Genomic DNA, 14,735 nt, shown 5'->3' on the forward strand with positions numbered 1-14,735 from the left:
TAGAGATCCAGAAATACCATAAGAACCTAGTTTTAACAGTAGTTTGTCATGCATCACTGAATCAAAGGCTTTGCTGCAACCTATGTAAATTGCATCCATTGCTTTTCTCTGGCCAAGATGTGTGGTCCAAATTTTTCTGCAGTTTAGGAGTTGCAAATTACAGGGCAATTTTTTTCTGAATTTAAATTGCTTGTTTGAGAGCAGGTTGTTTGTCTCTAGTTGTAGGGTGATGGATTGATCTGTAATTGATTCCATGTCTTTACAGGTGATGCAGCACAAGGAGATTGGTCTGTAATTTTCTACTAGACTAGGATATCCCTTTTTAAAGATAGGTATGATCTTGGCTAATGATCATAGGTCGGGCAAGAAGATACCTCATAGATTGTGCCTAGAGGTTCAGCTATGGCAGTGGCAAGTTTTTTTTAAGAAGTAGACACATAATCCATCAGGCCCAGTAGACAGATATGGCTTTAGGTTATGTATTGCCATTTCGACATTATCTACTGTAAAATCAATATATAGTAACTCATTACAATTGGTTGTGGTACAATTAGGGAATGTTGGGTAGCAGCCATTAATGTTGACGAAGACTAAGCTGAAGAACATATTGAAGAGGTTGGCCTTAACAGCTTCATGATTACAGTCTTCCCCATTAGGTCCTTTTAAGAGTGGGATAGTTTTTGAGTCTTTAAGTTTGGCATTTACAAAGTTATAGAAGGCTCGGGTAGATTTCGAGTGTAACAGCTCTTCCTCCTGTTTACAATGGTGATTGGTACATTCTGTCTATTTGGTGGTGTATGGCTTTATAGCAGCTTTTGAAGTTTGCTACATAGCCAGTTTTGTTTTTTCACCAAAGAGATTTGGGGGGGGGGATTGTAGTTTTCTTATTGTTATGGGTAATGTGCATGCCCCTGAATTAGTATGTATATTTCATCATTTGTACCAATTATACAAATCTCATTGATTTTATGTTTCCTTTGTCTCGCCTTCCCTCTTTTGTTTTCTTTAAGGTGGACTTCCTTTTTTTTTAGGGGGCAGCATGTCATGTCCCAGATATTTTTACAGGGACACTGGCATTTTGGTGGGAGGAATGGAATGATCTGTATATGAATTTTCTGTTTCTGTTTCCTGCATTACTGTGCTAATCTTTATATGAAATTTCTGTTTTTGTTTCTTGCATGACTGTGTTGATCTCTATATGAAGTTTCTGTTTCCTATCAGTGATACAGTGTGGGAGGGGTTTGGTTAGCATTGCTTTAAATAGCTGGTTTTAAGTGAGAAACCTAAACATTTAAATTTAATCTGCAAGTTAAATTTGCAAAAAAAAAAAAAGCTGTAATGATTTCAACCACTTAGATTTGCTTGGTCATTCATACTTATTTGCAGCATACAAACAGGATTGAAGAGGTGGAAAAATATCGTTACAGCAATAATTATCTATATTTATATGCCCTTTTTCTGCACAACTAATGAAAACAATTTTTCATAGTACTTTCAATGAACTACATCATTAACTTTTTTCAATAAGAAAAAAGTGCAATGAACACTTAGTTGCTTATCATCCTGAAATAGTGTGGTTTGCTTTCTTGCTAAAACAGTAATGACTGTGAATCTAGTGAGCATACTTTCGTTCTGTCTTTATTTATTTCCTAAATATATGATTTTCCATGCTTTAAAAAAAAACTTAGTTCATTGCTAAATATCTGTTCCAGTAAGGAAATTGTTTTGAAATATTATGTCATTTTGCTTCTATTAAAATATTTATCAAATTTACAGTGTATAGAGCCTATAAATTGTTGCATTGCAGGAAAATGACTGAACTCTCTTATGTTTTATGTTTTTATGGTTTGTAATGGGTTTTTAAAATGTTGTTAATGAATTCAGCTTTTCAGTTAAGAGGGGTTTTGTTGTATTGTTTTTTATGTTTTTATCTGGTACACCACCCAAAGTCATGTACATGCAGCTATATAAATTCACCAAAAAATAAATATTTATCTGTATAACATTTTAAATCTCTTTTATAGGATATAATATAGGACTCAGATAATTTATAACATTTTCAAGCAACTAACTTTCATCTGTAGATGAAATATTCTCTGTAGAGATGGAGATAGCATCCAGGCATGGGTTGACATTGTCCGCTCTCGGATTGGACTGAGTCTGTTTGAACATCATTAAGACATGCCCGTGTTGCTAGGCATACTTAGCTTTTGACTCAGTCCACTCTGAAAGGACAGCATATGTCATTTAGTTGCTCCTACCTTTTCAGATAATTAATAGAGTAGTATTAAGGATTATTTGTGAATTTATGACTTCGATAGTGTGAGTATTGCTATTTCTTATTCTGACTGTGTAGCTGGATATTTGAATGCAGTTGCTGCTGCTTGGCTTCGAGCCACTTTGGGCTCAAGCAGGATGACCTTAGGCCTGGTAGCTCACCTTTGATGTTATTGAAATAATCTTCGGAGAAATGAGTGAAAGAGAGCTTAGTGCTCTTCGTCTGTAGCCAAGACCATAAGGACTGTAAGGGAAGTGCTTGGCTACAGACCTCCACTTAGCAGCAGGCACGCAGCATGCAGAGTGACAGACGGGACCAAAAATCTTCCGATGGCACCAAGCGGCCACACTTTTAATCCCATGTGGCAGGCACACTCCTGTTTTTCAACCACAGTGGATGGAGAGAGAGAGAAACAGATAGTGTGAGTGCCACAAATCATTCATGGAGGCATTAGGCACAGTCAGTCAGTGGAAGAGTAGCAGAGAGCCAAGGCAACATTGGTGCCTGCCCCTTTAATCCCTAGTGGTTGGGTGAGTTAACCGGCCAGAAGGCAGATAATAGCAGCAGTTAGGCTAAAAGAACTGAGAACTGCTAACTGCCCAATGTGCGCAGACTGGCAGAAGACAGCTTTCCACCATACCACTGGAACGAGACAGTAAAAAGGGTGCAAAATGCCATTTTGTCTGCTGTAACTGAGTGAGGCCAATACAAAATGGAGGACGCAGCCACCCCAGATGCCAGGGGAAGCTTGGATAATGTTAGGATATTAGCTAGTCCCAGTTAGGAGGTTGCTGATCAGGGACTTCTCCTTCCAGCACTACCATCTACCTCTCAAGGCAGGGAAGAATCTAGGGGATGAAAAGGGGCAGTTAAGACATCTAGTAAATCTTCCAGGCCCAAGAAGGCTTTAAAATCAGCCTCCATATTTGAAAAGCACAGGGACAAGGTCCTAGAACCGTTGTGCGCTCATGCGGTAACTCAAAGGCCTCATTCCTCCTCATCATGGGGTGAGCAGGCCCAGAGTATGGACAATAGATCTTTTTCAGCTATCCCTGTGAGAATGGAAGATGAGTCGGGGCCTTTCAGTTCTCTTTTCCAAATTAATACTTCTGGTCTCTGGGGGTCCGTGGCTGACCTACATAGCTTGGGGTGACAAGCAAGCAACCCAGAGCCGAGGGGCAACAGCCAGTGGAGGCATCATTCACACCTACTACTGCTGTGCTTCACCCCAAAATGCAGATGAATCCTATGTCTTTTCCCAATTTCTAAGACATTATTGCTAATGCCATTAGACAGGGCATAGCGCTGGGGTTACAACAGTGCACTGAACCAGAGCCTTATGTGGCCTCTGTGGCCACTCCACAGAAAGAAGTGGTTCTGCCCACAATTGGGACCAGTCCCCAGCTCACTCTCAATGTAATCAATATCCATTTTCTGAGGAGGGTGAGATCCGGGATGCTGATTTATCAGAGGATGAGAACATAGCCCCAGAAAAAACTGCCTTTTCCGGACTTTTCCAACCTGCCCTCTTCAAATCCCTTCTGTTTAAGGCTAAGGCTTTAGCAAATTTCGGGGGCCAAGTAGCAGTTTCAGCTGTTCCAGCACCACCTGCTTTGGTGGATTCGTTCTTTACCGAGCAGGCAATCAAAAGAGACAATTCCAGCACCTAAGCTCTTTATAGACATTGTGCAGCGACAGTGGCTCCCTATAAAAAACGGCAGCCATTTCAGGACCATGATTCATATCTCCTTCTAGCCCACGGATTATGGGAACTCAGATTTTAGATCCCAGGGGGATTATGCCCAGAGACAGTGGCAGCAGGCAGATCGGTCACAGAGGGGCAAACTGTCCAAATGGCCCTTTCGTGGTAGAAGAGGCCACTACTACTGTAAATCCTAATCTCTCAGGGGTTAACATACCCATCAGGGGGTATCTGGCATCTTTCACTAACTGGTGGGATGAAATCACCTCTGATGGTTGGGTAAGACGCATGATTAGGTCGGGCTCATCCTGGAATTCATCTCCATGCCCCTGAGGTTCTTTATATGTTGCCCTGTGTCTCGCAATCCAGCAAAACAACTCCTGCACCGCTATCTAACACTTGCTGGATATCAGGGCTATCCAGCCAGTGGTGGCACACCAATTACACCAAGGTTTTTATTCCATCTTGTTTGTTATCCCCAAAATCTTGGGGAGCTGGATAGTGATTCTGGACTTAAAATGCCTGAATCGCCATCTCCTTTACAGGCACTCTTTGCAGTCGATTCTAGCTAGTGTGTGCGAGGGTGATCTCCTCATGTCTATTGACTTGACAGAGGCATACCTGTATATTCCCATTCTGCCCGATCATTGACAATTTCTAAGGTTCTCTTATGGGGGATGTCACTATCAGTATCGAGTCTTACCATTTGGCCTTTTTTCAGTATCCTGGGTTTTCACTAAAGTTCTGGCAGCATTGGCAACACACCTGTGGTCCTTACCTGTGCAAGTCCAATACTATCTTTATTCATTTTAATTCAGTTGGTCTCTCCTGCCATAGCTAGAGAGGATCTAGAGTTCATGGTGCAGACCTTGCAATCCCATGGGTTCTCCATTAATGTAGCTAAAAGTCACCTTGAGCCCACCACTAGGATTCTCCATTTGGGGGCATGTATCGATAGGTGGCCTGTCAGGTGTATCTTTCACAGGACAGACAGCTCAGCATCATACAATTAGCAGGACAAGTACAGAAAGAATGCAGGGTCTCCTTAGCCAAACTCTCCCAATTACCAGGTAAGATGGTGTCAGCTGTAGCCATCATGCCTTGGGCACATCTACACATCAGAGACCTTCAATGGTTTCTTTTACCATTTCAGAAACAACACAAGAGAAGTCCAGTCCAGATGGACAGGACTCACAAAATCAATTGGTTAGAACTCAGAGCGATCCACCTGGCCCTGCACTGTTTCCAACACATGATAGCTCGCAAACAACTGTTAATCCTGATGAACAACATGGCCACCAAAGCCCATGTAAACTGTTGGGGGGGGGACTAGATGCAGGGCCCTCATGCTGGAGGCCAAAAGACTGCCTCCCTGGTATTTATTCCTGACTAGGTCAATTTCCACATCTGCTGCCAACTCATACCAGCATTGCAGGTTCTGTGGGACCCCTCTATTCACACAGCTCTGGTATATATCTTCGTTCAGACCATCCATAAAACTGTCCATTAAAGCCTCCTCTGACCACCACGCAACATGCACAGACAACTCACGAAACTCTTGGATGTACTCAGCCCCTGGACTTCTTCCCTGAGTAAAAGACTTCATCCTGGTTCTCATCTTTCGCTCGGCTAGGGGGTTATCAAAGTGCTTCCTCAGGGTGGCCATAAACACATTGTAATCCCTCAGCAGGGGGGAGTCATCATTATGCAAAGCGACCATTCAGGCTGCCGCTTTGTTCACCAATGCCATAGTAACAGCTCTTAGTTTGGCTTCCTCATTAGGGAAATCCTCTCCATACTATTCTCCATACTGTTACATGTAATTCCAGACCTGGACCAGGAAAAATCCAAGCTCTTTGGGGTCTCCTCCAAATTTCACATCAAGGGGAGGAACTTTTGACATTTGGCATCTGCAAGGGGCCCCTTCCGCCTTGGAGGGGCTTGGACAGCTGCTGTTGTGGGGGCTCTTCCATCCCAATCAGCTCCGCTGTCTGCTCCCAGCCCCACCCCCAGTTAGACAGGTCTTCCGCATGTCTCTCTTCTTGATCAGCAAAATCAGCTTCCCTCTCAGCATGGCTCTCACAGAAACAGTGTTTTTCCCTTGAAAATGTTTCTCTTGAAAATGTTTCAAATCGGACTTCCTGGGCGGGACTTACTGATGGAAGCAGCTAAACATACCTGCTCCCGAGTTACCAGTCGCGTTATCTGTTCAGATGATCATCTATCAGACATCTGACAGACACCTTACTATTCGGGCAAGAAGGGAAGGAGAGAAGTTTTGTCGAGCAAATGCCTTTCTGATCTTTGCAGCTTCTGTGTCTGCGAAGAGAAGGGGGGCCAGCTGAAGGAAGAACTGTTCCGTGCTGGAAATCTCAAGCTGCTTTGCAGCACAAAGTAAGTGTCCCTCCCACTCAGAACAAAGATTGAATTACTTGATTTCAAAACAGCAGAACTCGTATGCGAGAGCATTAATTATTTATTTAAATCCTAGCTTCTTTTTTACAAGATCCTCTTCCGTTATTTTATCTATTTAAAGAGGCACTTAAAATGGCGACGAGCCAGTTGAATTGCTAAGTAACAATTTTTATCTAGTTTTATGGAGTTTCAAAACTTCAAAGGAAGGGAGTGATTTATTAATTTGCCTCACAGCCAGCCAACAGATTTTTACTAATTAGTTTCACTTTTAAAAGACTCTTTGCTATGAATATGCTGAACTGTTTCGTTACAATGCTTATTTTTTGAAACCTTCTGCAAAGTCCTACGAAGTTTTATTAAAAAAAAAAACCTCAAAATAATGGGGTGATTTAGTACCTCTTTCCACAACTGTATAGCGGGCCAATAGAGTCTTCCTAATTGCTTGAAGATAAAACTTGGAATGGCCTCAAAACCAAATCCTAATTTGAAACCCCCTTCTTCAGCCCCCAGAAGCACATTGCCAATACTTGGTACAAAGTCGCAGCCACCGTCCTCTATGCCCCCTACTGGAGAGTTACTAACGACAGAACTCTTCCTGAGAGAACTGAGTGAAGCTCATAACATGCTGATAATTAAAATGGAAAACAAACTGAAAGATTTTAAAGAGGAGATAAAAGGGGAGATAAAAGAGGAGATAAAAGAACTTAAGGAGGACTTGTATGATAAAATTGATGCCAGGGTTGCTAAAATTAAAGATGATATGCTGGGGCTTGTAACTGTACTGACAGAACATGTTTCAGGAGTTGAAGATAGTTTAGAGGATCTTAATCAAGCTAATACTAATTTGACATCGAAAACAGAGGTGGTGCAACAAAAAGTCGAAAATGCTGGAAAAGAAATTATTATGATACAGTACAGACAAATGGAACTCACATTAAGAGTAAGGGGGTTGCGTGAAGAAAAACAGGAAAACCTGAAACAGATTCTTTCATTTGATAATCTGGTGGGAAGACAGGGGCTTGACTGGCAAATCGATAAAGTTTACCGTGTTAACTCTTGGGTGGCAAAGCAGAAGCAGCTTCCTCGAGACATTGTTATATATTTCACTACAAGAAAGCTCAGAAACACGATATTACAAGAGTCTTATAAAACTAAGCTCCAGATTGGGGGTCAAGATCTGACTGTTTTGAAAGAGATACCACCTCAAATGCTAAGAGCCAGGAGAGATTATGCCTTTTAGTTGAAGAACTTAGAAATCGTCAGATACAGTACAGATGGAACGCGCCATTTGGCATCATACTTACACTGGACAGGCAAAGATATCGTCTCAACTCCGTATGGAAAGCCCAAGATTTCTACCATAATATTTTGAAGGTTGGACATCCTGCACCTTCTGGACCCAGAAAAAGATCACAAGAAAGACAAGACAGACAGCAAATCACACAACTACCAGATAAGATGGATCATCTCTCTCTTCTAGAAGCGCAAGGTGTTATGGAACAAAGACCTAGCCGTATGATTACTAGACGAATGGAGCAACAAGTTAAAATGCAACAACCGCAACAACTACTGGCTATCGATCAAGGAGCCACAGCAACAACCTCAGAAGCAATGGGAGGAGCTAGGCCAAAGGTTAAACAGGCCATGCAGGAGGCTCTAAAAAAGCTTCAGCTAACCAAAAATGACAACTAAGATTTTAACATGGAATGTCAACGGATTGAATTCTCCACAGAAGAGAAAGAAAATATTTCACTATCTTAAACAGTTCAAGAATGATATAATTTGTTTACAAGAAATTCATATTAAATCAACCGATCAAAAATATCTGAGTAACCCAAGATTCGGTCAACATTTTGTAGCTTCTGCTATGGAAAAGAAAAATGGTATAGTTGTATACTTAAGAAAAGATATGAAAGCTGAATTAATTGAAGCAGATCCCTATGGAAGGTACATTGCATTAGATCTAATCCTAGAAGGGAAAAAGACATTGTTTTGGGGAATTTATGCTCCTAATCAACAGCAAGACAGTTTCTATAGAAATCTTCACGCTAAATTAGTACAGTGGGATTATAGATCTTGTATATTAGTGGGTGACTGGAATGGTGTTATAGATACCAAGAGAGATAAGAAGATTTCTCTCCCAAACACTAAGATACGAGCAAAACTACCTAAATCCTTTTTTGACATGATGGATGACTTTGAACTGAGAGATATCTGGCAAGAAAGAAATTCAGAGGAATATGATTTTACCTTCTTTTCTGATAGGCATCAATCCTTTTCTAGGATTGATTTCATATTAACCACTAATGATTTGCTTTCTATGGTGAAGAAGACAAAGATTGTGGCTAGGGTCCTTTCGAATCATAACCCAGTTTGGATGGAATTGGGCGGGGTGGTACAGGCAAGAAGGTCTTGGAGATTGAATGAAAACTTATTTAGATATGAAAACTATATCAATGATTGTAAAAAATTGCTAACTGAATACTTTGTTTTTAACATGAATAAGGATACACCTATGAAATTTGTATGGGATGCAAACAAAGCGTATATGAGAGGAGTATTGATAAATATAAATAAATCACATAGACATAAACAAGGGATAAAATGAACAGAGTTGGAGGAGGAAATTAAGAGGAAAGAGCTGGAGTTAACAATGAATCCAGGTGATACAAAGGTCAAGGAAGCAATCACCATATTAAAATCCCAATTTGATATGTTGATCTCTGACCAGGTAGCCACCAGTTTGTTATATGCAAAACACAATACTTTCTGTAATGCAAATAAATTTGGCAGGTGGTTAGCTTATCAGATTAGGGAAAAAAAGAAAATTCGAAATATATCTAAATTGACCTACAAAGGGAAGGAGGTATTTCAACAGGATGAGATTCAAAAGGCATTTCGAGAATTTTTTACAGAGTTGTATAAGGGGGATAAAATTAATGGTTTAGATATAGACAAATACTTAGATAAAGAAAAAATACCCTTAGTTAAAGAAGAACACAGGCAAAAATTGAATCAACCAATAACCTCGGGAGAAATTTTACAGGTAATTAAACAGTTAAAATCAGGGAAGGCACCAGGCACAGATGGCTTGACAGCAGCTTACTATAAAAACTTACAGTTGGAAATGATAGAACCTCTTAGAGAATTATTTAATAAGATTCAAATGGAAGGTAAGGTACCTCCTTCATGGAAGACAGCCTTTATATCTTTGATACCCAAAGAAGATCAAGATACTACTCAACCAAAAAACTACAGACCTATTTCATTACTTAATGTAGACTACAAAATTTTTACTAAAATACTAGCAAATAGGTTAATGCTGGTTATCCAACAATTGATACATGCTGATCAAACAGGTTTTATACAAGGGAGACAGATGAAAAGTAATGTTAGATTAATTATTAATGCATTAGAATACTTGGGAAAGAACAATCAAATCCCTGCTTCATTCATATTTCTGGATGCTGAGAAAGACTTTGATCGAGTTAATTGGCAATTTTTGCTGAAAATATTGCAAAAAATGCAGATAGGAGATTTTATACAAGCAATCAAAGCAATATATCAACAGCAAACAGCTCAAATTATAGTCAATGGAAGTTTAACAGAATCCTTTCAAATTGGAAAGGGTACAAGACAGGGCTGTCCTTTGTCCCCACTATTGTTTATTATAACTTTGGAAGTATTATTGAATAATACGGGGCTTGGAGGGCCTAAAAGGAATTAAGGTTAGGCAGCAAGAATACAGAGTGCGGGCTTTTGTGGATGATTTGGTCATAATATTGGAACAACCGCAGGAATCCAGTATGGTTTTAATGAATACGATTAATCAATATGGTCAAGTGTCTGGTTTTAAAATAAACTTAGGGAAAACAAAAATATTAGCCATAATATGAATACTAAACAAAAGGAGGAATTAGGAGGAATGTTAGGATGTGAGGTAGTCAAAAAGGTTAAATATCTTGGAGTTAATATTTCAATCTCAAATGGGAAATTATACAAGTATAATTATGAACCACTCTGGCATAGTATACAGATAGAGATGAAAAAATGGGAGAAGTTACACTTATCTTTGCTGGGAAGAATCGCGGCAGTGAAAATGAATATCTTACCAAAATTTTTATTTCTTTTCCAAATGTTACCTATACTTAAAAAAGATGCAAATCTTTTAGAATGGCAGAAGGGTATCAATAAATTTGCATGGGCAGGAAAGAAGCTGAGAGTAAAGCGGAAAATAATGCATGATATACGCGAGAGGGGAGGCTTGAAACTACCCAATTTAAAACTATATTATGATGCAGTGGTGTTGTCCGTAATTAGTGATTGGATCAATTTAACTAATGATAGAATACTGAACCTTGAGGGATATGATCTGGTATATGGTTGGCATGCTTACTTGTTATTTAACAAAAAACTGGACAAAAACTTTAAAAGTCATATTTTAAGAAATTTTTTACTGCGGGTTTGGAAAAAATATCAACATAAATTAAATGATAAGATACCTATGTGGGCAATTCCTAGACATGCAATTGAAAACATAAATATAGCACAAAAACATGATAGAATTACTTATAGACAGCTTCTTATTTTGGAAGGAGGGGCACTACAATTAAAATCCTTAAAGGTATTAAAAGAGAAGAAGGCAGTTCAAACATGGTTCCAGTATGGGCAATTACAGGCAGGTGGAAAATAGATCAAAAAATTGGTTTTGTCCAAATTGAGGACAACTTATTTAAACAAATAAGAGATCAAAGTTTAATGCATATAAAGAGGATATATAATGTATTAATACAGATAGATTCGGAAACAGAATTAGTTAAAGATTGTATGGTAAAGTGGGCTCAAAATATTGAAGAACCAGTTAGCCTATACTTAAGATCAGGAATGATTTAAATTGTTTAAAGTTAGCTTAGCAAGAAGAAGCTAAGATCAATGTAGAGATGCTATTAATTTTTTATTTCTTTTTTCTCAATAGATTTTAGACTGTGTTTGTTAAAAATCTATACCGTGTATGGGTTCTGGGAAGTCAGAGGGGGGAAGGAGGAGGGGGGGAGGGAGGGATATATATTAGGCTAGACACGATGTGTTAGATCTCAATGCAATGTGACTTCACATGTATACTGTTTTTCTTTAATTTTTCTTTAAAATTAGGATAAGCCAAGTACATTAACATATAGTGGAAATACACCAAGGGGAGGAGGAGTACGAAAGAAGAAAGATGGGTAGAGAGGAATGGGAGAGAGGGTGGGGGGGAGGTGAAAAGGAAGTGGGGGCGGATCTGGAGAGAGGAGTGGTAGAGGTGGAGGGGAAGTAGGGTAGAGGGGGATGATGGAGGGAAGATAGAAAGTTGGAGGGTGGTGGAAGAAAGAGGTGTATGGAGAATGGAAGAGGTATATTGGGCTTTTATTTTCTGGGGCATTGGTGACAAGAGGAATTGATGCAATTATTGTTTAATACTGTATGGTGTATACATGTGAGTGTATGAAAATGAAAATAAAATATACTAAAAAAAAGGAAAATGTTTCAAATCATGGGTTATCATGAGGTCTTCTTGTCTGGCTTCCTGCCAAGCAGTCTCAGGTCGCCGGCGTCGGCTGGTGGTAACTCCGGCAGGAATCTCCACAGGATCACTCCTCTGTCCCATTCCCAACTACCACTTGGGGTGGACAGATTCAAAGGACAAGAGGATCTGGTGGCCCCCATGTTGTCCTCCTGGTCACTTTCTGGATTGGACATTTCTGTAGAGGGTTTTTGTTTTAAGTGCACTCCCCTCAGAAGGTGTTAGCTATGGGATGAGCATGGTCAGATCTTGCTTAATGTCAGGTGTGCCTCCATCAATAACCAAGAAAGAAAACTCCCAACTCCATTGTTTATGGAATTGAAATACTTTTACTGGTTATGAAAAGATAGCAACAAAAGAAAGGAAGATCTGAGCCAGAAAGGTGAGAAAAAGTACATAACAAATGATAACCCAGCCCCCTCCCTCCAATGACCCTGCCCCAGTGTCCAATCTGCAACTCCTTTATGTGTCATGTGGATTGCATCTCCAAAAAGCATCATCATGTTGGTGTGCAGGACGGTTGGCCTTGACCACGTCCAAACACCAGCCACTAGAATGCTCAGAAGATGGTGAGAAGAAAACTTTATTTTCCATATCACCTCCTGTACCATTTATTCCCATCCCAAATACCATGCCCCCACTCTCCCTGTTTCTATGGCAGCCAATAGCAAGTAAACGAAGCAGAGGCTGACAATATAGTATATTAGCAATTTATATATATCTAAATTTATTATGTAAATTTTTGTTAGGGATGGGTGATTTAATGATTAGAATTAAAGTAAAACAAGTAAGGGCTTTGGTGAAACACTGTACAATAGAAATGTCAAAATCCAACCTATCATAGAATATATTCCTTACTGTTAAGAACACTAGTAATGAAATTAGATCAGACCTCAGGCTGGAAAGCTACAAGAATATCCTTGAAAAATGGCAAGCAACAGAACAAGAATCAGAAGATTCTAACCAAGTTATGCCAATAAATCTGGAGAATGATATAGTGGTGGCACAGTGGTTTGAATGCAATATTGCTGGCTACTTCTGCTGACTGCTGGCTGACATCAATTCAAAATTGACTCAGCTTTCCATCTGCCAAGGTCAGTAAAATGAGCAGCCAGATTATTGGGGGCAATATGCTGACTCTGTAAACCATTTAGAGAGGGCTGTAAAGCAATGTGAAGCGATATACAAGTCTAGGCACTATTGCTATTAAATGACTCAAATGTTTCTATTTCTGAAGGAACAAAATTCAAAGTAAATTGAGTGAACTAGCATTAGTTATTCCTTCCTTCTTTCCTCCCCCCCTCCTTCTTTCTGTCTGTCTGTCACAAGAATAGATCAGGTGACTACATTCCAGCCAAGCTGCAGAAAAAATGGGCAAATCAATTATTTATTTTGAAAAATAGTTTAAAATCATTAAAAAAGAGACCCATTCAGTATGTTGCTGCTTTTGCTATACACTGGGCTTCTGCTGGAAAATAACTAAATAAAATTTTGTTTTATTGTTGCTTAAATAATGATATAAATGTATAAACAGCCAAAACGAAATCCTATTATTTAGATTCTACAATGATCAAAATGATGTCCTATGAAATTATGCATCAAGAAAACAAATAGTCATATATAGAATGGTCACATACGAAAGCTTAAGACAGTGCAGAGGTATTTGCAGTGTTAAAGGAATTGTGAAGCTTGTCTTCAACAGAACATAAAACCATTCATAGACTCCAAACATTTCCCATGGTTCACCATACCTACCCAGTTATGAACATAATACCAACATTATATTATATAAATACACATTATTGCATCATATTTACATTGTTATCATTGTTTTATTTGCTTTCCTTGCTGGTTTCTAAACTGGCTGAGATGTAAATGTTTGGACTGAGATGTACATAAGTCAAATCAACTACTCTGCTTCTGTGATGTTTTTAAACCATCAGCAATACATTTCCCCCCACAGGCTTCAGAAGTATCTATTGCAGAATGAAATTTAGATACTGCAATAAGTTATTAAGAGACATGGTGGCTCAGTGGCTAAGACGTTGAGCTTGTCAATCAGAAAGGTCAGCAGTTTGGTGGTTTGAATCCCTTGCACCACGCAGTAGAGTCAGTTCCAGTTACTTGTCCCAGCTTGTGCCAACCTAGCAGTTCAAAAACATGTAAAAATGCAGTAGAAAAATAGGGACCACCTTTTGTGAGGAGGTAACAGTGTTCTGTGCACCATCAGCATTTAGTCATGTCGGCCACATACCACGGAGATGACTTCAGACAGTGCTGGCTCTTCGATTTTGAAACCGAGATGAGCACTGCCCTTAGAGTTGGGAACAACTAGCACATATGTGTGAGGGAAACCTTTACCTTTACCTTAATAAGTTATTATAGCATTATGTGTTACATTAATTTATGTCATCTTATGATAACATTTTAGAATTTTGAAAGAATAGGTTGGAATCAGTGCTTAAATCTGAACATACATTGATATGCACCTTTACTTTTATTTCTCCCATTTCTCTTTTCTGAATGAAGAAGGCTCAGCTTACCATATTTTTCAGAGTATAAGACACTTCAAAGTTTAAGATGCACCTAGCTTTTGGGGAGGAAAACAGGGGGGAAAAATCTGTCTCTGCCTCCCAGCAATTTGCCTCCTTGTAGCAAACAGCAAACATACAGACGATATACACTGTTTGTGGTGTTACATTTCAGACTATACTTGTATAGATGCTGTTAAAATTAATGTGGCTTTCTGGAAATATACGTTATTCTCTGCTATTTAAAAG

General features: G+C 39.3%; 1 protein-coding gene across 1 annotated transcript in view; it reads left to right on the forward strand.

Annotated features, from left to right (window-relative positions):
- Positions 1–14,735, forward strand: part of DMD (dystrophin) — a 1,161,901-nt gene that overhangs the window by 521,226 nt on the left and 625,940 nt on the right.

The sequence above is a fragment of the Thamnophis elegans genome, chromosome 6, assembly GCF_009769535.1.
Source record: "Thamnophis elegans isolate rThaEle1 chromosome 6, rThaEle1.pri, whole genome shotgun sequence".
Classification (NCBI taxonomy): Eukaryota; Metazoa; Chordata; class Lepidosauria; order Squamata; family Colubridae; genus Thamnophis; species Thamnophis elegans.